Source organism: Glandiceps talaboti, chromosome 4 (genome assembly GCF_964340395.1).
Source record: "Glandiceps talaboti chromosome 4, keGlaTala1.1, whole genome shotgun sequence".
Taxonomy (NCBI): domain Eukaryota; kingdom Metazoa; phylum Hemichordata; class Enteropneusta; family Spengelidae; genus Glandiceps; species Glandiceps talaboti.
The window spans coordinates 4,264,492-4,288,781 of record NC_135552.1 but is presented as its reverse complement, the minus strand read 5'-3'; the positions used below and the strand labels follow the sequence as shown (position 1 = coordinate 4,288,781).

Sequence of the window (24,290 nt, the reverse complement as noted above, 5' to 3'; positions counted from 1 at the left end):
AATAAATATTGTCTTTATTGAAATTATTTAACTTTTCATGTTCCACCATGTAACCTATAGGCATGTATAGAGATGGGGAGTCATTGGATATTTGAATAAATATTTCTCCAAAAATATTGAGTGTGCACTCTAACAAACTAGCACACATTATCAGTATGCATCTCAGCTATAGCCCTGTATAGGTGGTTTGAAATAATTATTGTCATTGATACCCAGCAGACACGACTTTATGAACTCAATATGGCCTTCTGGGTAATTTCCAATCTAATACGAGGAGCTGTAATTGACAAACAATGGGGTGTGCACACATTTCAAATATTGAATGTAGTACTGATACTACCTATGAATACTTGAATTTATCCCTATAAGAATAATTATTGTCTTTATTGAAATTATTAAACTTTTCATGTTCCACCATGTAACCTATAGGCATGTATAGAGATGGGGAGTCATTGGATATTTCAATAAATATTTCTCCAAAAATATTGAGTGTGCACTCTAACCAACTGGTACACATTATCAGTATGCATCTCAGCTATAGCCCTGTATGGGTGGTTTGAAATAATTATTGTCATTGATACCCAGCAGACACGACTTTATGAACTCAATATGGCCTTCTGGGTAATTTCCAATCTAATACGAGGAGCTGTAATTGACAAACAATAGAGTGTGCACACAATTTCATAGCTGTATGTAGTAGTGATACTACCTATGAATACTTGAGTTTATCCCTATAAGAATAATTATTGTCTGTATTGAAATTATTAAACTTTTCATGTTCCACCATGTAACCTATAGGCATGTATAGAGATGGGGAGTCATTGGATATTTGAATAAATATTTCTCCAAAAATATTGAGTGTGCACTCTAACCAATTAGTACACACTATCAGTATGCATCTCAGCTATAGCCCTGTATAGGTGGTTTGAAATAATTATTGTCATTGATACCCAGCAGACACGACTTTATGAACTCAATATGGCCTTCTGGGTAATTTCCAATCTAATACGAGGAGCTGTAATTGACAAACAATGGGGTGTGCACACATTTCAAATATTGAATGTAGTACTGATACTACCTATGAATACTTGAATTTATCCCTATAAGAATAATTATTGTCTTTATTGAAATTATTAAACTTTTCATGTTCCACCATGTAACCTATAGGCATGTATAGAGATGGGGAGTCATTGGATATTTCAATAAATATTTCTCCAAAAATATTGAGTGTGCACTCTAACCAACTAGTACACATTATCAGTATGCATCTCAGCTATAGCCCTGTATGGGTGGTTTGAAATAATTATTGTCATTGATACCCAGCAGACACGACTTTATGAACTCAATATGGCCTTCTGGGTAATTTCCAATCTAATACGAGGAGCTGTAATTGACAAACAATAGAGTGTGCACACAATTTCATAGCTGTATGTAGTAGTGATACTACCTATGAATACTTGAATTTATCCCTATGAGAATAATTATTGTCTTTATTGAAATTATTAAACTTTTCATGTTCCACCATGTAACCTATAGGCATGTATAGAGATGGGGAGTCAGTGGATATTTGAATAAATATTTCTCCAAAAATATTGAGTGTGCATTCTAACCAACTAGTACACACTATCAGTATGCATCTCAGCTATAGCCCTGTATAGGTGGTTTAAAATAATTATTGTCATTGATACCCAGCAGACACGACTTTTTGAACTCAATATGGCCTTCTGGGTAATTTCCAATCTAATACGAGGAGCTGTAATTGACAAACAATGGGGTGTGCACACATTTCAAATATTGAATGTAGTACTGATACTACCTATGAATACTTGAATTTATCCCTATAAGAATAATTATTGTCTTTATTGAAATTATTAAACTTTTCATGTTCCACCATGTAACCTATAGGCATGTATAGAGATGGGGAGTCAGTGGATATTTGAATAAATATTTCTCCAAAAATATTGAGTGTGCATTCTAACCAACTAGTACACACTATCAGTATGCATCTCAGCTATAGCCCTGTATAGGTGGTTTGAAATAATTATTGTCATTGATACCCAGCAGACACGACTTTTTGAACTCAATATGGCCTTCTGGGTAATTTCCAATCTAATACTAACAGCTGTAATTGACAAACAATAGAGTGTGCACACATTTTTATAGCTGTAAGTAGTAGTGATACAACCTATTAATACTTGAATTTATCCCTATAAGAATAATTATTGTCTTTATTGAAATTATTAAACTTTTCATGTTCCACCATGTAACCTATAGGCATGTATAGAGATGGGGAGTCAGTGGATATTTCAATAAATATTTCTCCAAAAATATTGAGTGTGCACTCTAACCAACTAGTACACATTATCAGTATGCATCTCAGCTATAGCCCTGTATAGGTGGTTTGAAATAATTATTGTCATTGATACCCAGCAGACACGACTTTATGAACTCAATATGGCCTTCTGGGTAATTTCCAATCTAATACGAGGAGCTGTAATTGACAAACAATGGGGTGTGCACACATTTCAAATATTGAATGTAGTACTGATACTACCTATGAATACTTGAATTTATCCCTATAAGAATAATTATTGTCTTTATTGAAATTATTAAACTTTTCATGTTCCACCATGTAACCTATAGGCATGTATAGAGATGGGGAGTCAGTGGATATTTGAATAAATATTTCTCCAAAAATATTGAGTGTGCATTCTAACCAACTAGTACACACTATCAGTATGCATCTCAGCTACAGCCCTGTATAGGTGGTTTGAAATAATTATTGTCATTGATACCCAGCAGACACGACTTTTTGAACTCAATATGGCCTTCTGGGTAATTTCCAATCTAATACTAACAGCTGTAATTGACAAACAATAGAGTGTGCACACATTTTTATAGCTGTAAGTAGTAGTGATACAACCTATTAATACTTGAATTTATCCCTATAAGAATAATTATTGTCTTTATTGAAATTATTAAACTTTTCATGTTCCACCATGTAACCTATAGGCATGTATAGAGATGGGGAGTCAGTGGATATTTCAATAAATATTTCTCCAAAAATATTGAGTGTGCACTCTAACCAATTAGTACACACTATCAGTATGCATCTCAGCTATAGCCCTGTATGGGTGGTTTGAAATAATTATTGTCATTGATACCCAGCAGACACGACTTTATGAACTCAATATGGCCTTCTGGGTAATTTCCAATCTAATACGAGGAGCTGTAATTGACAAACAATGGGGTGTGCACACATTTCAAATATTGAATGTAGTAGTGATACTACCTATGAATACTTAAATTTATCTCTGGAAGAATAAATATTGTCTTTATTGAAATTATTTAACTTTTCATGTTCCACCATGTAACCCATAGGCATGTATAGAGATGGGGAGTCATTGGATATTTGAATAAATATTTCTCCAAAAATATTGAGTGTGCACTCTAACCAACTAGTACACATTATTAGTATGCATCTCAGCTATAACTCTGCATAGGTGGTTTGAAATAATTATTGTCATTCATACCCAGCAGACACGACTCTGTGCATTCAATATGGACTTCTGGGTAATTTCCAATCTTACACTCTCAGCTGTATTGACAAACAATAAAGTGTGGACAAATTATGATTGCTGTTAGTAGTGTACTTTCAAATTAAGTAAGTTCACCATTTTTCATTGTTTGTTTTTTTCATTTCACTGATTAAACTAGCTTATGTACCATAGTATTACAAAATAGAACTAGGCTTTTTCTGGGTATATACTGCCCACCCCCACCCCCAAGTGATATCTATTAATGAATATAACAGCATTGAAGTATCCCAATTCCACTATTTAGATGTACTTTCAATGATTACATAAGACTAACTATTCAGTGTAGTGTATTTAACAGGGATGACTTCTCACCAACTTATATTGAGGAAGAGGTACCCTGTTGTTTTGCCAACATCAAGTCAAGTTTATTTGTGTAATTGATCTTCCAATGTAGCTATACAATCAAAATGGTCTGACTATTTACACATGGCTTCCACACACTACATTACTATAGACTTGAACAGTCCATTGTTCATTTTTTTTTTGTTATGTGGTTTTACTACTTTTTTTCCCATTTCTGTGCCCAGAATATTTGTTTTGTCTTTTTCAAAATTTGCGTGGTCAATACCCATAATTTTTTTTCAGATTTTTTAAAAGGTGGGTATTTGGTAGTCATGAATCCTGATGTTACTAAATTTTGATTTGAATGATCTCCATATACTGTATATACTGTATATGGAGATCATTCAAATCGAAATATAGTAATGTCAGGATTCAGACTAGGTATTTGGCATAAAACCTGATAAGGGTGAGTTAGAAAGATACCACTTTTGATTTTTTTTAAAGTGGGAATATATAGCCTGGAGACAAGTCTATATACATTAATCATAAGACTGTCCATAGTAAAGATGAAATTATGAAATATATTGTAGAGTGTATTATAATCTGTCATGAACTTGACTTCATGATTGAGAAACAGGATTTTGTCACAAATTTAGCTCCCTGCACTGTACTCTATTAAAAAAGAAAACATGGACAGGTTTAATCTCTTTGACTTAATGGGGTTGGCACAATTAGAACTTAGAAGACACTGGTTGCAGTGAGGTAGAACCAATGCAATGTATGGAACTGTTGATAGAGTGAGAGAGGAGTTGCTCATAGTGGGGCTATAATCAGAATGTCTTTATTTCCAAAGTAAAACAAACTCATAAATTACAGGAAGTGAATCATGACATTGATATAGGGTATATGAGATAGTCTAGTGTGAATTGATGAGTACAACACCTGTTTATGTTGCATATTACTGTGATAAGTGAGGAAATACTTGGGGTGACCTTTGATGTCGTCACAGTATTGAAAAATTTTGGTAAAACACATACTTTGATATTGATTTCTAAATAAAACATTGTATACTTTGTCATCAAAGAACAACAGTGTATAACAATGTTATACATTTTGATTAGTACACATTATTATCTTTTTGTTACTTTCTGCTACTTAGTTGCAATTATGCAATTATGCTGAATGCATTTCAACATTTGACCATTGTATACTTGTATACATTTTAATTTGTTTAATCAATGTAGGGGATACTGCTTTCAATTTATGATCTAGCTTTGGGGGATAATGTCATCAGATTACACCATACTTGGGGTCTCCATGGCACTGCATCTTTGATCTGAATTCTGATTGGCTGTTGAGTGGGTTGTCACAACACAAGAACATGCTTATATATAGTAGGAATTTGTGAAGCTCTTTCCAGTCTGAGCTAGTACTTTCTAGACTACAGAGCAATTCAAAATGTGGACAAATATGTTAAGACGCAAATCTGTGAAGAAATGGAACAGGGGTGTTAGTGGCAAGACTAACAAGTCCCTGTGGCCTAAAGAAGATGCAGAAGATCAGCCAGTAAGTGTCAACAATTCTTTCATACATCTTTAAAAGTTTTTTTTACTTATGAAATTGTTAGTGCAAAATCAAAATTATCTTTTCCAATAGAAACTCTTTTTGAATATGAGGGAAAGAATGCATATGGGTAGTGTTCAATTCAAATAGTTTTAAATAGTATTTTCCGGCATTACTGGGGTATTGCACACAAATTCCACTTACGAAACCTTTTGTCATACCCTGTAGACAACTTTATGTCGACAATTGGTACTATTGGTATGTAAAAATGTTCCAATCATTTGTGGAAGTTCATAAACAAAATTAAAACAGACTGCATGGGAACACAAGTAATTCTTGCCCCTTTTCCCATTTCTGTTGCAAAATTTTCCAATCATTGACAATGAGAAATACAAACATGGTTCAAAGGGATAAAATGAAATGAGGAATAGTTTATATGTTTGACATTTGCAAATGGCAAAGTTGATGTGAATATTGTAAAGGGCGGTTCTTTTAGAAACTATGGTGAATGCATTTCTTGGAGAAAAACAAGAATTTGAAGTATTGTAATAAAGTACATGTACAAACTTATGAGAAAGAGGGCAGAAGGGACGGAACCTTGGTAGAGTCATTTACCAAATTTAGTGTTGATACTTTGTATGTGAACCAAGTGCATACAGAGCCATAATTGTATAAAAGTAGCTGTCATCTAATTTTATTTTCTGTTTGTAGTGTTCTTGTACTCATGAGATTTAATATAAGATTAAATCTACCCCACACATATTTTTAAATACTGTTCACCTATTTACAAAACTAAAAGTCAAATATCTTATTTACAGTTTCTTGTATATAAGAACTTTGTCTCAGAGAAACAGCTTTATTATTACAAAATAGCCTTTGCTTTGACTGTGTTAAAGCCAGACACATTGATTTAATATGTGGTGGGGGACATAATTATGTTAGCATTGTAGTTTAAACATAGTCATAGTTTTTCTTTCAATTTGTCCTTTTGAATATTATCAAATAATGAAATGGGGAAAAATATAACCATGACCATGACCACGCCCTTAGCAACAATAAAATTGGAGTACATCATCAAAAAGGGCAAATTTAAGGCAAATAAAGATGTCATTTTGTACTAGCATGTTTCTTCATTGGCAAATTCTTAACATTACGCGATAGGTTTTACATTAATAAACTTTATCTTACTTATTGCCTAAACTTTATTCAGTTGTGCGATAGTGACTCTTGGCACTATTTTTATTAAAAACCCTATACTCAAAAATTATTAGACATTTGGTAGGAACATTCTAAGGGGTGAATAAATTAAGATTTTTTTGAGACATAATAATTTCCCCAATTAAGGCTAAGAATGTTTGTTTTTGGTAAAAATTGTATAATTGCAAAACTGCTCAGCCGATTAGGCTGACAATTTTGTGGAACATTCTTCAGGGTGTTTATACTGAGAGTTGTTCATGGTATGACGGTTCCATAATTGTTATGCAAATTAGGGCTAAACATGTATCTTTTTGGTCAGAAATGTACAATTCCAAAAATATTCAACAAATTACACTGAAATTTGGGTGGAACATTCTTCAGGGTGTTAATCCTAAGAAGTGTTCATGATCTGATTGTCCATTCAGTGACATGCAAATTCGGTGGATATAATGTTCATTTTTGGTCAAAAATTTATATCTAAATTAGTAGATAGTAAATTATACTGAAATTGTCAAATGTTTCTGAAAGTGATTTTTGTATAAATTATCTGATAGACAAGTGAATACCGGTAGATATTCAAAAAATATATGCATTAGCAACCATAACAACACCATGGTAACAGCCAAATGGTGGTGTTTTTCACAAAGTTAACAACACAGATTCTAAGATAAGATAAGTGAATACATTTTTTTAATGTATTAAATATGCATAGCATGCAACAAGGCCACACCCATAGCAATAACCAAATTATCATATATAGTGCTAAGATAACAATAAGGATCAATAAATTTGATATACTGCAAAGCCCAGGTTCATAGACGAGTGAATGAACATTCAAAAAGTTTATGCAAATATATGCAAATATATAACAACAGGGTTGGATACGCAACTAGATATATGCATTCCGCAAAAGAGTATACCTGTATCTAGCATGGATAATATGGGTTACTATTTTTATAAATAGGAAAGTTGTGCTACAACGGGGGTTATGCCAATGGTGTTCTTTTTTTTTTTAAATTTGATATTACATATTCAAAAATAATTTGAAGGGGGAAAGTGTGCTGCTAACTATTGTTCAGGTTGGTCTTTGGGCATTTTTAACTTATATTAATTAATTTAGTGACATTTTTTTTCCAGTTTGTAGCGGTGTATGGAGACTCGCTTGTGAGGTCACTAGTTAATGGTACAGTTCCATTGCAATGTCATGGTGGTGGAATGACATTTGGGGTGAATAGCACTCCTGGTGGTCAATTCCATCACGTGGCAAAGGAACTGTGCTTTTCATACCCACCACAGACACCTAGTGTAGTGGTTGTGTGTGTTGGCACAAACAACATCAGTGCATGCCAGAGCTTCGACCAAAAATCAAAGAGTTGTAACAAGATGCTGGTGACAGTGAAACACAAGTTTCCCAACAGTATGGTGAGTCTTAGTTGAAAATTAAAACTATCGGTATATTGACAATTATAGCATTTTCGAGTGAAAAAATAACTTCTTCTGTCTATATATTTTAGTACAGTAAATTGGGGAACAAACTTAGAACATGTAAGTTATTCAAATGTAATTTTGGATTTGAAAATTACTTACATCAATTTTAAAGTTTATGGATATTGTTGTGAAAATTTAGGTTAAGTGACCAATACTTAATCAATAGAAATAAGGAACTCCTCAAGGATCCATGCAAAGTTACAATTTTGTAGATGTTGTAATTTAAATTTAGTCGAGGATGACAAGCAATATTTTAGATTGTTCAATTTTTTATACACATAGAGTAAATATGTATAGAGAATGTAACATTACCAGTGGCAACAAGTCATTATTTTTTAATATGATGCAATACCACCTGCCACTCATGATAAACAAGAGAGAGAAAATGTTATTACCTTTTTTCTAGTTGTTGTTTACCTTACCGTGTTCACTGACAACATAACTGTATGATAAAGTTGATAATGTATTTAAGCAATATAACACCCCCAGCTATGGTATACCACAAGATTTTGACTAATTCATGACACATGTGCACAAGTGATAGCGAGTGTGTATATGGAGTTGAACTGGTCAAAATCGAGTGGTACACCATCCTGGGGGTGTGTTATTGCTATAATAATATACCCGTATATTTAAATTTTGCATAAAAACATTTTAAAATGACATTTTCTTTGACTGGTATATCACTGTGGTATATCACCATTATACCACAGTCACATGACACGTCTCGAATAATCAGATAGCCTGATTTACACCATCAATATACTGGTATAATATAATTTGAATTTTGACATCACTTAATACATTCAAAGATTTACTCATATCAAAAAGCATATAATTATGCACTCTAAATGAATGCTGGTTTTGTACAAAACATGTCTCATGGATTTCAACAGAATTTCAGAACTTGATATTTAGTTGACAATCATATCAGCTCAATACTTGAATGTTATTTCTTAACTTTTGTTTTGCTAAAAATACATCTCTTTTTGTTTGTTTCAGATTGCTATATTAAGCATACCCCCCAGAATAGATGCTGAGGGTGAAGTTGTAGATATCTACAACAACATGCTTAATAAGGCAGCTGTTGAACACAATGTTACATTTCTGGATGTAACCATGTGTTTTCCCACCACCTCAACTCATCTTTGGTCTTACAGAGATGGTGTTCATCTGAGTGATGAAAGTGGAGTGCCCCGGCTTCTTTCATGTATTGAAGCAGGGGCCTATCTAATGTTGCAGGGGTCTGTTGGAAAATCTCTACGACTAACTGACCTTGTCCTTAAGAAGACCATGGAAATGTCACTTGGAGGTTTAACCTGTTCAAGTGATAAAACAGCATCACCTGCCTCAGACTCAATATTTGAGTCTGATGCACAGCTGTCATATGCAAACGTTGTTGCATATCAACATCCCTGTCCCAGCCAAGATGAAATCACCTACACTAGCATGACATCTTATGCAAGTGTAGTTAGTACACCAAAACCACCAACCCCACTGAAGGAAATGTCATGTCAAAGGATTGACACTGACCTAAGTTCCTTCCCACCCTTGCCAAGCATGGATTTAAATAAATGTTATGCTAATGACCCCTCCCCTCGCTCTATTGGGAAGAGATCAAATATATCTCCTGCCAGTGGACCCTCCCCTCCCCCTGTTGGCAAGAGATCGGACAGATCTCCTGCCAGTGGACCCTCCCCTCCCCCTATTGGCAATAGATCGGACAGATCTCCTGCCAGTGGACCCTCGCCTCCCCCTGTTGGCAAGAGATCGGACAGATCTCCTGCCAGTAGACCCTCCCCTCCCCCTATTGGCAAGAGATCAAACAGATCTCATGCCAGTAGACTCTCCCCTCCCCCTGTTGGCAATAGATCGGACAGATCTCCTGCCAGTGGACCCTCCCCTCCCCCTGTTGGCAAGAGATCAGACAGAACTCCTGCCAGTGGACCCTCCCCTCCCCCAATTGGCAAGAGATCAAACAGATCTCATGCCAGTAGACTCTCCCCTCCCCCTGTTGGCAAGAGATCAGACAGATCTCCTGCCACTGGACCCTCCCCTCCCCCTGTTGGCAAGAGGTCGGACAGAACACCTGCCAGTGGACCCTCCCCTCCCCCTATTGGCAAGAGACCAAACAGATCTCCTGCCACTGGACCCTCCCCTCCCCCTGTTGGCAAGAGGTCGGACAGAACACCTGCCAGTGGACCCTCCCCTCCCCCTATTGGCAAGAGACCAAACAGATCTCATGCCAGTAGACCCTCCCCTCCCCCTGTTGGCAAGAGATCAAACAGATCTCATGCCAGTAGACCCTCCCCTCCCCCTGTTGGCAAGAGATCAGACAGATCTCCTGCCAATGGACCCTCTCCTCCCCCTGCTTTTAAAAGTACATTCACCAGTTTGTTGTCTCATCACGTTATGATCTGTTTGCCAGATGGTTTATTTGCATTCATGGTGAAGATACCAATTCATGGTTCTTTGTACAAGGTAAATTTTGTTTATTATACATGAATCTTCTGTAACTGTAAATGGCAATACCCAGATATGCATGTGTAATATATGTATGTATGTATGTATGTATGTATATATGTATGTATGTATGTATGTATGTATGTATTATTCAGAAATGTTCAGGTTTTAACCTAACATTTCTGTATCTCGCCGATTTTTCCTTTGAAAAAGAATACTTATTCGAAACGTCGGATTTAACAGCTATTAATATGGACTGATTTATAAGTTCCATATGCATTTCTATGTATGTATGTATGTATGTATGTATGTATTATGTATGTACATGTATGTATGTGTGTGTTTGCGTGTGTGTTCAAATGTACATGATAATCTGTGTGTTTCATAATGTGAGATATTAGCTGGTTTAAATTGATGTTACTAATAATCTCTTTTTCTTTCATTTAAAACTAGTGGCCAAGTTCTAATTATCGAACTTCACATTGTCAAAGAAATTATGAACACCATTGGAGAAGTAAGGTAAAACAGAACTTTTATACATCTTTAGCACATCAGAGAGATGACAAACGCTTCACTGGTTTACTTGGGGGTGCCCCAACCAATAAAGTTATAGGAAAGAAATTTGTTCAAGGTCGTAAAGTAACTAGGGAATTTAATACAATAGCAGAAGAAATATGGTTGGCATTGTCCCCACATCAAAGGTATCCCAAACTTAAAGACATTAATTTCTGGAAAAGTGTTGCAAAGTCACTAGCATGGCCAACATCAAGGAGTGGAAAATCAGTCAAATATTTACAACAAATATGGCGTGAAAACAGAGGTAACATCCACCAGCTAATAGAGTCCTTGCACGCTTTATCCAAAAGTCCGTCAAAAAAAATACAAGCACAAAATTTTCAGAAAAAAGTAACGCCAATCAAAACCCCCCCAAAAGATGAAGATATTATTATGGGAGACATAGAACTGAATTCAGAAGACACTGGCAATCCAAATAAATCAGATGTCAAAACTTATACACGACCAGCAAGAAAAACTCAACCACCACAAAAGTTCAGACGTGAATCTTGGCTCAGTAGTGACAACATTATAAATCCAAAATCCAAAAAATACTGTGTTTGTGATTCACTATATGACAGGACAAAACAATACATATCATGTGATTTATGCAACTCGTGGTATCATTATGACTGCCTCGGTTTGAGTAGAAACATCAGACATGGAAAGGGAATAAGATTTAGCTGTGGACTGAATAATTGTAATGAAGGAAACACGCTTTTTGAAATGAATGGAATCAAGCTTCAAATATCACAGTTGGCAAGTAAGATAGCTGAGCATGTAGATCAAAATGAGATTTCAAATTCTGGACCAAAAGATAACATTGAAATAATACCAACTTCATCAATGAATGCCGAGAATGTTTCAATTTCTGTGGATAAAAATACTTCTTCAGAGAACAACAAATTCATTGTTACAACTGTTCAGTCCACAGATTGCACAAACATCAACGCATGCACAAAAAGTAGAGAATGTGAAGATCAACATATAGATAATGAGGTAGCAATAGAAAGTGAACTTGTTCATGATCACGACAGCATAAACAACTTTCTTCAGTTTGATAATATAAATGCACACCTGGATGAAGTTGATGATGAACAGCAAAATGACAAAGACTATGATGGACTACAACATGACCAACACACCAGTTCTGTGAATATGCCAATAAAAGAATATGTTTCAGAAAAGACGCTTCAACACATATTTGGATGCAAAATAAACAACAACACTTTTGAAAGGGAAATAGAAACATTTGCTAAATTCCAATTTCCGCAAAATATTTGGGAAGAATTACGAGAAAATCAAAAAGGTAGAACATTTGAAAAGGGTGAATGGCAGTCAGTTATCGAAAAAGGCCTCGAAAAATCAAATCCATTCTGCGCAATAATATTTGAATACCATAAAGTAACAAAAATGAAAGATAGATCAGCGAAAGGTTGTTATTTCAAAGCAAAAGGCCACTGCCAATCTAAATATTGCTCTATAACTGCTACAATAGAAATGAGACAACTATATGAATGCACAGTTCAATATGAAGGGAAATTGCAACATGATCCAGCAGAAAAAATTGCACGACCAATTCGGGGTGATCGACGCAGACTGTTACGAGAAAAGTTTTCATCAGGTACAAAACCCTACAAACTGTATATATCAGAAATGAAAAATACTGATGAGATGGTATTATTGTCAGGCAATAGAAAACCTATTGGAAGGACTCAAAGTGTTTTGCAAAAAATATCAAGTGAAGCAAGGACTAAAAACAGATTGCATAATGATGAAATTGAAAGTTTGATGCTCATGAAAGAAAAATTTGTTAATTTAAGTGATCCCAAACTGAAAGTTAAAGGATTTATTCAACACTTGAGCTTAGCTCCATTTTTTATCATATGTTTTACTGAGTCTGGAATTCGTTTTTGGCATGACCTCTGCAAAAAAGTACCTGTATTCTGGGATGCAACAGGTGGTTGTATTAAATCGACAATTACCAGTGGTAGAGTCTACTATTATGAACTCACTGTAGCTAGTCCTATTGGTCAAGGCCCTGACCTACCCCTTACTTTCATGATAAGTGAAGCCCATAGTTTACCGCAAATATCATACTGGATAAGAAATTTTCGGCATGCTGAAAAGATCTTATTTGGTTACAATGAGTTGTCACGTCCACTTCAAATTAACAGTGATGAAAGTTGGGTGTTTATTTTGTCAGTTTTAGAAATTTTTAACTATGAAACACTTCAAACTTTCTTAGATAGGGCTTGGTGCATTGTTCATGGCAATGCGACAAACCAAGACCTTAATAAAACAATCCCCCATGCATGTGCTAGTCATTTCATGAAAAAAGTAAAGAGATCTGTGAAACTCTATTTTAAAGATAAAAGTGCAATGACATCAATGATGTACTGTTTCAGTCTACTTTTAAATTCCAAATATTTTAGTGAATTTAGCAACATTGTTAAGCAAATTGCTATCATCCTATATAGCAAAAACCAAACTCCATTACTAAAAGACATTTGCAAAAACATTGAAACTAAAATTAGGCAAATTGACCAATTTGGCCAGGCTACAGTGAAGTTCTGTGTTGATTCGCGTGAACTCAACCAAACTGACGCTGATGAAATGAGTGATACGAGAAAGCAAACAGAGGATGATTTTTTTACTACACGTACCTCAAAATTCAAAACTCATTTCAATATCATCAAGGAAAAATGTAGAATGGCTGTTGATAAGGAAGAAAGACATCAGTTTACACCGCCATCGCGAAATATATGCTATTCACCCAAATTCGCTGAAGTTATGTTTCAGTATTTCTTACCAACATGTCCACTATGGTCAGGCTTGTTGCTTGGAGATCTTAGACGACATCACAAGATAGATAGAGATATAGACAGCAATTCCAAGGAAAGATACACGTACATCAGAAGGGATGAGTCAAGAACAATCGGTCACAGTGAACGGCGAATGGGGATTTTGAAAAATATCCAACTTGGCGGCAAACTACTGAGGACAGATGAATTCATCCAAGAATTATATGATGACATCAAAGGACAACAAAATTTATTTACAAGTGCATTACTATGTGCCAAAAAAAATGGCAAACTGCAACAAACAATCAGAGAACAGTGGGATAGTAAGAAAAGAAAAAACAAAAGAGACTTTTCATATCAAACAACTCCACCTAAGTCAATCAAACTATTTCCCAAGAAAGACACATGTGAAAGTGCAAAAAGTCAGACTTTCACTACTTTTAAACAGATGACAAGTTCTACAAAAAAAAGTACAAATGCGTTCAACCTACCACAGTATAGTCGAGATATAAGTAATGAGTGGCAAAACACACCAGATGAAATTAAGCAAGGAATAGTTTCTATTGCGAAAGACCAAAAGTCCTCTCATCAAATGTTTCAAGAGATAGAAATTATGGGATTAGAAAATTTAGACAATAACTGTTGGTTCAATGCAGTTAATCAAAGTATTTTCCACTGTTTAGAAGTTAAGAAAGCCATCAGCCTGTCTGAACAAATTTCAACAGCACATGATTTATCGCACACGGAAGCACAGGCATTTGAAAATTTAAGATATCTATTCCATGAAATGCTTGATACAAATTCACATCATAAATTCCTTACACAAAGAAAGATAAAAAATGTCCTGCTTACTACCTGCAAGATGGCCAGCTTTAATTATGGACGACAAAATGATGCACACGAGTATCACATTCGCGTTGTTGATAAATTCCTCAAGCAGATAGGTGTTGATACAAATATTACGATAAAGTGTGTAAGGACATGTACCAAATGTGGACACCAAACAGTCAGTGAAGAAATATTAAGCTATCTCCAGATCCATTTTCCAAATCATACTAGCAAAAATGATCAGTTTTCACTGCAGGACCTACTTCATCGTTTCTTTGAACAAGAAGAGGTTGATATGTTATGTGAAAGTGAAGAATGCCAAAATACACCATCTATATTTACATCACAGAGTTTTCTCAAGTCAAGTGAAAGTATTTTCATAGTATTAGTAACAAGGCACAAATGGAACAAAACTACCAAAAGAATATCAAAAATTTCAAACAGAGTAAAATTGGAAGACATGCTTGATATTTCCATACTGACTGAGAACACAACCAGCATATGCAACCATTACAAATATTCCTTACGATCGACAGTGTCACATATGGGACAAACTGCCCGCAGTGGGCATTACATCTCAACGCTATATTCAAATGAACACCCACCAATACAATGCAATGACACAAATGTGACCTACGGAAGCACAACCCCACAAAATTTCTGTGATTACATCATCATTTATGAAAGAATACAGCCAGATAGTCAAAGTGAACCTCTTTTCAATGTTGATCCAAATAGTAAGTGGCAGGACTTTATAATTGAAGCCTTAGGACATACTTTAGCCATACGAAATGCATATCATCAAGTTAATACAGATGTCTATAGAGACAAAATAGTTACAGAAATAGTACAAAGGGATAGGTCTGTCCTAGCATCATTGAGAAAAAACAGCAACCAACCATTGTATCTTTTGTCTATGAAAGAATTTATTCAATGTGTCATTGACAAATCACTCACATTAACATCAAAAGCAAAATTTACAACTAAATGTAGGCAACTGCTAATGTGTAATAATTGCAATAACACATCTTCAAGTGTGACACGACAAATTACTCAATTTACCGTTTCTGATACAACGATTAATTCTTTGATTGATTCCATGCAATCTGGAGTAAAAGTGGATCCAAGAGTAAAACAATGCACTCATTGTAAATGTGATACTAGAAGGAAAGGTTTCAAATCAGCAGAAGAACCTGAAATATTTCATGTTGGAGATACCATTCTGGTAAATGTAGCCAATGTATCATCAGGCATAACTATATCAAAAACTTTAGATTTTACATCAAGGGTAAATGAATTTCCACTGTTCACATCACATAGAACTTTGTATTCTTTGAAAGCCATCATTGTTAAACTATGTCAGGCAAAAACAAATGACACATCGTATGAATTCTTTCTAACATCTGACAAGTCCACTGAGTGGCACCAATATACACATGATATGGAGGAAGTACAGATGGTAAGCTTCAGAAATCTGGTTAACATATGTAGGAATGCTGTTGAATGTCTGGCAATTTATGATCGAACCACTAAAAAAGTGTTATCTCCGATTTCATTGAATTTGTCAAATTCCAAACAGCACACTATACTTTCTTCTACTAGTAGAATAGTTACCTCAATTGATAAGCAAACCTCTGAAAGAATGGCAGTACAGGTGAAGGAATCAGAGAGCTTTACAGTCCAAGGAATATCAATAGCAAAAAAATATGTCTTAGATTTAATCAATGGTCATTGGCTTGATGACACTATTATTACAGCATATCTAAGACTTCTTGTAGAAGTCAATAATGAACACAATGTAATTTGGGTACAAGATGCTTGTTGGGCACGTGAAAAATTAATCAATTCAGAAATGATAGGTTTGCCAATACCGTACAGAAGTGTTGATTGGTTTGATTATAAGTATGTCTACATTCCAGCCAATATCAATGGTGTACACTGGGTACTCTTTGTAGTGAAGATCAGAGAACAAACTGTACATGTACTTGATCCATATGGTTCCGTTGGCAAACTCGACAAAGAACTATTGATGTTTCTCATTAGGTTTCTGAAGTTTCACTATCTTTTGCGATGTGGCAAGACCATGAAAGATGATGACTGGACAGTCACTTTCCTTTCAGAGCATGAACATTTTTCCAAACAGAAACCCTTTGATATGGACAATTGTGGGGTATTGATCTGCATGTATGCCAAATGCCTTATGTTTAATGCTCCACTGATAATTGATACTGCCCCCGAAAAATTACTTATGCTACGGATCATTATGGCACATGAATTAGTAACAAAAAACGTCTTGTTAGTGAAGTTTAAGTCTTCAGGGAGTAAAGATGTCAATGTGATTGAAAATCACGAACGCTCGTCAAAAAATCCAAAAGTCAGATCAAAAATCAACAGAAAACGCCATTTTGATATTGATATAAACAAGATAAAGATCCCCAAATTATACAATAGTCCAGTTCAATGGGTTGAAACAACCATGTTGTGGAATTATCGAGAAGTAGATAGGCGAATAATGAAAGATCCTGGCAAAAGATCTGACTATCTTGATGCAATCATAAAACCTAAAGTCATCAATGAAAATAACAGTATATCAGAACCTTTGACTCTGGCTGTAAACTTTGACACTGGACATGCATATCTTTATGATGGTAATCATCGACTCAGAATTGCAAAGGAATTAAACATAAAGTGGGTTCCGTTACAAATAACAAAAACCTTTTTAAACCCACTACAAAACCATGAAGGGAAAGAATGGGTTAAAGTTCCATCATGGGCAGGTTCCCCCATTGTCATCAAGAAATTTCCTATAACTGCTGCTGATTTAGGGTTTGTTTCATGTGAGTCACAGCCATCAAACTAACATATATTGTACATTGAAGCATTTATACAGTAATATTTCACTGAATGTTAATACTCCTATGTTGTCCGCTCTATACTTATATACCTGCACATGTGTGAGAATATTCTATAATAATCATTTTAAAGATAAATTTTTTTTTAATAATTGTATTGCTCTTGTTTGTACAATATTTCATTATGTAACATTCCAGACTATTTATTGTTATACTGTATATATAGTACATTTACTTGGTAATATTTGTATATATTTGCCCTGATTGATTTTTTACCTGATATAACCTTTTAGGTGCATTATATATTAATCTTTCAGTCTGTCTCTCTCTCTTTTGTGCTATTGTGATGGTAATGTTGAGTCTACATGACTGTATCAATCTGATTAAAATCCAATGTGTAGATAGGCTGCTTTTCCTGTATTTACCTTTATTACATCGTTATTGCGTCTTTTACGTGAATTTTTTTTTAAGGCATTCGTCCTGTAAAAAGCCCAACTCACTTAAAAGACGCAATAACAATGAAATAAAGGTAAATGCAGGAAAAGCAGCCTATCTTCACATCGGATTTTAATCAGATTGATGACTGTATAAAAATAAAGTACATTTTTAACATGTCACAATTAACAACTTTTTTCTGAAGTCTCCTACATTGTTGTGTACCAAAGTTATGCTGAATGAGGTTCAGTGTCCTAAGACCAGCATGGAAACATCTGTATGTATATGTTTACTTGCAAATGACAGATTTTTAGCACAACTGAACTGAGGTTCAGTAGTGCTATAGGGATCGCCCGGTGTGTGTGTGTGTGTGTGTGTGTGTGTGTGTGTGTGTGTGTGTGTGTGTGTGTAAACAACTTAAAGTCAAAAACCGCTGAATTGATTGCCATGATATTTGGTGGGTCCATTACCTTGGGTGTCTAGTTGGGAAATTGTTCAAATCAAAATGATCGCATCACAGGTGTGTGATTTGGGTAAAAAAATGTGATTTTTGGTCAAAAAACTTAAACTCAGAAACTACTGGGCAGATTGGTGCAAAATTTGGTGGGAACATTCTAAAGGGGGTGTAAAGTAAGATTTGTTCATGACATGATGATTCCATCAGTAATATGCAAATTGGGGCTAAAAATGTGACTTTTTGGTTAAAAATCTATAATTCCAAAACTACTGAGCAGATTGGGCTGAAATTTAATGGGAATGCATCTAGGGATGTATGGATTAAGAAATATTATGCATACAATGATTCCATGAGTGATATGCAAATTAGGTGTAAAAATGTTCATTTTTGGTAAAAAACTTATATCCCAAAAAGTACTTGGTCACCGAGTCTGAAACTTGGTGAGATGTTTCTGAAAGTGTTATTCTGCAGATTTTCTTTCAAAACATATTGACAAAATTGGCCCTAGCGACCATGACCACGCCCTTAGCAACAACGAAATGGCAGTATATTTTGGTTAACTAACAACATCATCTGGTAGGCAAATAAACATTCAAAAAATGCATGCAAATATCCCTGGCAACCATTACCATGCCCATAGCAACAGCAAAACGGTTGTGTATTTCACAAAGATAACAGGGATTAATAGTCAATTGAATAAACTTTCAAAAAATGTATGTAAATATGCCTAACAACAAGACCACGCCCATAGCAACAGCCAAATGATCACGTATATTGCAAAGATAATATCACGAATTCATACACAAGTGAACAAAAACATACAAAAATGTATGCAAAGATATCTAACAACATGACCATGCCCATAGCAACAGCCAAATGATAGCATATATCGTAAAGATAGCAACATAGTTGGCTAGGAAACTGGATAGTCATTCACCAAATGAACACTTATTGTTAGCATGGACTACCATAAACATTTTTAAAAACTGTACAGTTGTGCTACAACGCCATTGCCGGTATTTTCTTATTTTTTCTCTCTTTTTTTTTGGGGGGGGGGGACTACTGTAATGATGTCAATTGTTTGGTTGCTTTGAAAATGAACATGACTGCCGCTGTTTTATGATTTTGAAAAAAATCCTAGGTAAAATGCTATTTGCTTATTTCTTCTGATGTGAAAAGCAAGTTAAACTCAAATAAGGTCTAAAGTATAAACATTTCAGTAAACAAAATCTTAAATGCAATGCTGACAATGTCAGTGAAAGACAATGAACGAATGACTACAGAATGACAGAAATATATTCATATTTTTTAATCTTAAGACATAGTAATTATCATGAAATTTGGAAAGGGTTTTAACTTATAAAAAACACACTCGGCAATCAACACAGTATGGGGATTTGAGGTTCAATTACAATTTGTGTTTTACAGGAAATTTTCACAGTTTCATTAGCAGCTATGGTGATAGGCATGTTCATTAGTAAATAATACGTATAATGAGGTACTGGTAGTTCCAGTTACATGTACTCTCAAACAGCAGTACAGCTGTGTATATCTGGAGTTTGAGTTCAGGTAAATTTGCAATAAAAACCCCCACATTTTTGGACCTGATTTCCATACAGGAGTACAATCATATTCATTTCAACAATGCCTCAATCAGCTAGACACCACATGCATTGTCCCAATAACAATTTTTTTTGAGAAGGACATTTATTTTTACATGTACATTGTATACCAGAAGTGGAGATTTTCACTTATTTTTTGCTTATCACCTGATGTATAAAACACCAGTTCACTAGCAATTCTTCGTTGCCACAACCAAAGGAACATATACCTACCAGATTTAAGCACCAACAGTTTGAGTTTGACACTTTGTCCAAAATGCACATTTTATACCTGATTTCCATATTGTATCACCAAGTCTTGAAAAACATTAACTTTGTTTATCACAACCCTACAAACATCCACATCAAATTCCAGCTGAATCGGTATAGTAGTTTTGAAAATCCAATGTCTGGTCCAATCCTGTTAATTTGAACAATGCCCCAACTGTTAAAGTAATGTCCCCACAAAATAACAAGTAAACCAGGCAATTTTTTAGCACAACTGGAACTGAGGGTTCAGTAGTGCAATAGTCATCGCAAGTTGTCTGTCAGTCTGGCTGTGTGTGTGTGTGTGTGTGTGTGTGTGTGTGTGTGTAAACAACTTAAAGTCAAAGACGGCTGGACCAATTGCTTTGATATTTGATGGTTATGTTACTTCAGGTGTCTAGTTGAGAAATTGTTCAAATGAAAGGATAGCATCAGAGGTGTGTCTTTTGGGTCAGAAAATGTGTTGCAATTTTTATCAAAAAACTTAAACTCCCAAACTACTCAGTATATTGGCCTGAAATTTTATGGAATCATTCTTTGGGGAGAATTAGTCAGGTTTTGTTCATGACATGAGGATTTCTTTAATAACAGGAAAATTAGGGCAAAAAATGTGTCCTTTTGGTCAAAAATGTATGATTCCAAAACCACCCAGGAGATAAGGCCCAAATTTAATGTGGATGCATCTTGGGATGTATAGACAATGAAATATTAAGCATACAAGTCACTATATGACAGTCCCCACAGGCATTGTTGACTAATAATTGTGATTATCACTGACCCTAGTATTGGCATGAAATTTGGCAAAAACATCCTTAGGAATGAGTTAATTAGGATGTGTTCATGACAAGATGATGGGGTCATGGTTGATAGGGATATTTGCATATATTTTTGAATGTTTACTAAATTGTCTACCAGACATTGTTTGACCAAAATGTATGACCACTTTTTTGTTGTTAAGGGCATGGTCATGGTTGCTAGGCATATTTATATACACTTATATACACTGTCTAAGAATCCCTGTTATCTTTGTGAAATACAACTTTCGCTGTTGCTATGGGCGTGGTCATGGTTGCATATTTTTTTAGAATGTTAACTTTGTTGCCCACCAGATGATGTTGTTATTTGACCAAAATAAACTGCCATTTGGTTGTTGCTAAGGGTGTGTCATGGTTGCTAGGTCTAAATTTGTTGACTTTTTTTAGGTAAATCTGCAGAATAACACTTCTAGAAACATTCCACAAAGTTTCAGACACATTGACCAAGTACTTTTTGAGATATATATTTTTGACCAAAATTTCACATTTTTTACACCTAATTTGCATATCAATCATGGAATCATTGTATGCTTAATATTTCTTCATCCATACATCCCTAGATGCATTCCCATTAAATTTCAGTCCAATCTGTTCAGCAGTTTTGGAATTACAGATTTTTTACCAAAAAGACACATTTGTAGCCCTATTTTGCATATTATTGGGGGAAATCATCATGTCATGACCAAATCTCAAAAACCTCACCGCTGGGTATGTTCCCAGCAAAGTTCATGTCAATATACCCAGTAGTTTTGGAGTGAAAGAGTTTTTTTTTTTTACCCAAAAACACATTTTTGACCCAAAATCCACATCTTTGATCAATTATTGAAAAAAAAAAAATTGACGTGAATATGTATGCCATAGTACATTTGTATACTGTCCTTGTACCAAGTTTGAAAAAAAACAGTCCACGCTTGTCAGAGAAACAGCTCTGGACGGACACACGTACGGACAGAACTCAATCTATAAGTCCCCGTTCCGGACTAAAAGTGATTCCATGACTTATATGCAAATTTAGTGTTACAATTTTTATTATTGGTCAAAAACTTATATCTCGAAATATACTTGGTCAGTGAATCTGAAACTTGGTGAGATATGTCTGAAAAAGTTATTCTACAGAGTTTTTTAAACAGTCAGTTCAACAAAATTGACCCGAGCAACCTTGACCGGGCCCTCAACAACAACCTTAGTTATGACAGAATATTTTGGTCATATTGCAACATCAACTGTTTGGTGATTTAGTAAACATAAAAACATGTATGCAAATACCCTAGCAGCCATGGCCACACCCATAGCAACAACCCAATGGTGCTGTATTTCACATAGATAACAGGGATTCTTAATAGTCATGTGAACGAACATTAAAAAAGTGTGTGCACACTCTATTGTTTGTCAATTACAGCTCATAGTATTTGATTGGAAATTACCCAGAAGGCCATATTGAGTTCATAAAGTCGTGTCTGCTGGGTATCAATGACAATAATTATTTCAAAACACCCATACAGGGCTATAGCTGAGATGCATACTGATAATGTGTACTAGTTGGTTAGAGTGCACACTCAATATTTTTGGAGAAATAATTATTCAAATATCCATTGATTCCCCATTCCTATATATGGTTATACATTACATGGTGGACTTGAAAAGTTTAATAATTTCAATAAAGACAATATTTATTCTTCCAGAGATAAATTTAAGTATTCATAGGTAGTATCACTACTACTTTCAGCAATAAAAATGTGTGCACACTCTATTGTTTGTCAATTACAGCTCATAGTATTTGATTGGAAATTACCCAGAAGGCCATATTGAGTTCATAAAGTCGTGTCTGCTGGGTATCAATGACAATAATTATTTCAAAACACCCATACAGGGCTATAGCTGAGATGCATACTGATAATGTGTACTAGTTGGTTAGAGTGCACACTCAATATTTTTGGAGAAATAATTATTCAAATATCCATTGATTCCACATTCCTATATATGGTTATACATTACATGGTGGACTTGAAAAGTTTAATAATTTCAATAAAGACAATATTTATTCTTCCAGGGATAAATTTAAGTATTCATAGGTAGTATGACTACTGCTTACAGCAATTAAAAAATGTGCACACTCTATTGTTTGTCAATTACAGCTGTTAGTATTAGATTGGAAATTACCCAGAAGGCCATATTGAGTTCATAAAGTCGTGTCTGCTGGGTATCAATGACAATAATTATTTCAAACCACCCATACAGGGCTATAGCTGAGATGCATACTGATAATGTGTACTAGTTGGTTAGAGTGCACACTCAATATTTTTGGAGAAATAATTATTCAAATATCCATTGATTCCCCATTCCTATATATGGTTATACATTACATGGTGGACTTGAAAAGTTTAATAATTTCAATAAAGACAATATTTATTCTTCTAGGGATAAATTCAAGTATTCATAAGTAGTATCACTACTACTTACAGCTATAAAAATGTGTGCACACTCTATTGTTTGTCAATTACAGGTGTTTGCATTAGATTGGAAATTACCCAGAAGGCCATATTGAGTTCATTAAGTCATGTCTGCTGGGTATCAATGACAATAATTATTTCAAACCACCCATACAGGGCTATAGCTGAGATGCATACTGATAATGTGTACTAGTTGGTTAGAGTGCACACTCAATATTTTTGGAGAAATAACTATTCAAATATCCATTGATTCCCCATTCCTATATATGGTTATACATTACATGGTGGACTTGAAAAGTTTAATAATTTCAATAAAGACAATATTTATTCTTCTAGGGATAAATTCAAGTATTCATAAGTAGTATCACTACTACTTACAGCTATAAAAATGTGTGCACACTCTATTGTTTGTCAATTACAGGTGTTTGTATTAGATTGGAAATTACCCAGAAGGCCATATTGAGTTCAAAAAGTCGTGTCTGCTGGGTATCAATGACAATAATTATTTCAAACCACCCATACAGGGCTATAGCTGAGATGCATACTGATAGTGTGTACTAGTTGGTTAGAATGCACACTCAATATTTTTGGAGAAATATTTATTCAAATATCCACTGACTCCCCATCTCTATAC

At 34.8% G+C, this 24,290-nt stretch overlaps 1 protein-coding gene across 2 annotated transcripts in view; it reads left to right on the top strand.

Annotated features, from left to right (window-relative positions):
* LOC144433922 (uncharacterized) overlaps window positions 1-24,290 on the top strand; it is a 36,903-nt gene that overhangs the window by 2,291 nt on the left and 10,322 nt on the right. The window contains exon 1 of one of the 2 annotated variants that reach the window (XM_078122328.1): window positions 11,044-11,111. The exons of the other annotated variant lie outside the window; for it this stretch is intronic. The gene's annotated coding sequence lies outside the window, so the exon portion shown is untranslated. Of the gene's footprint in view, window positions 1-11,043; window positions 11,112-24,290 lie in introns of those variants that run through there. 2 annotated transcript variants of the gene reach the window in all.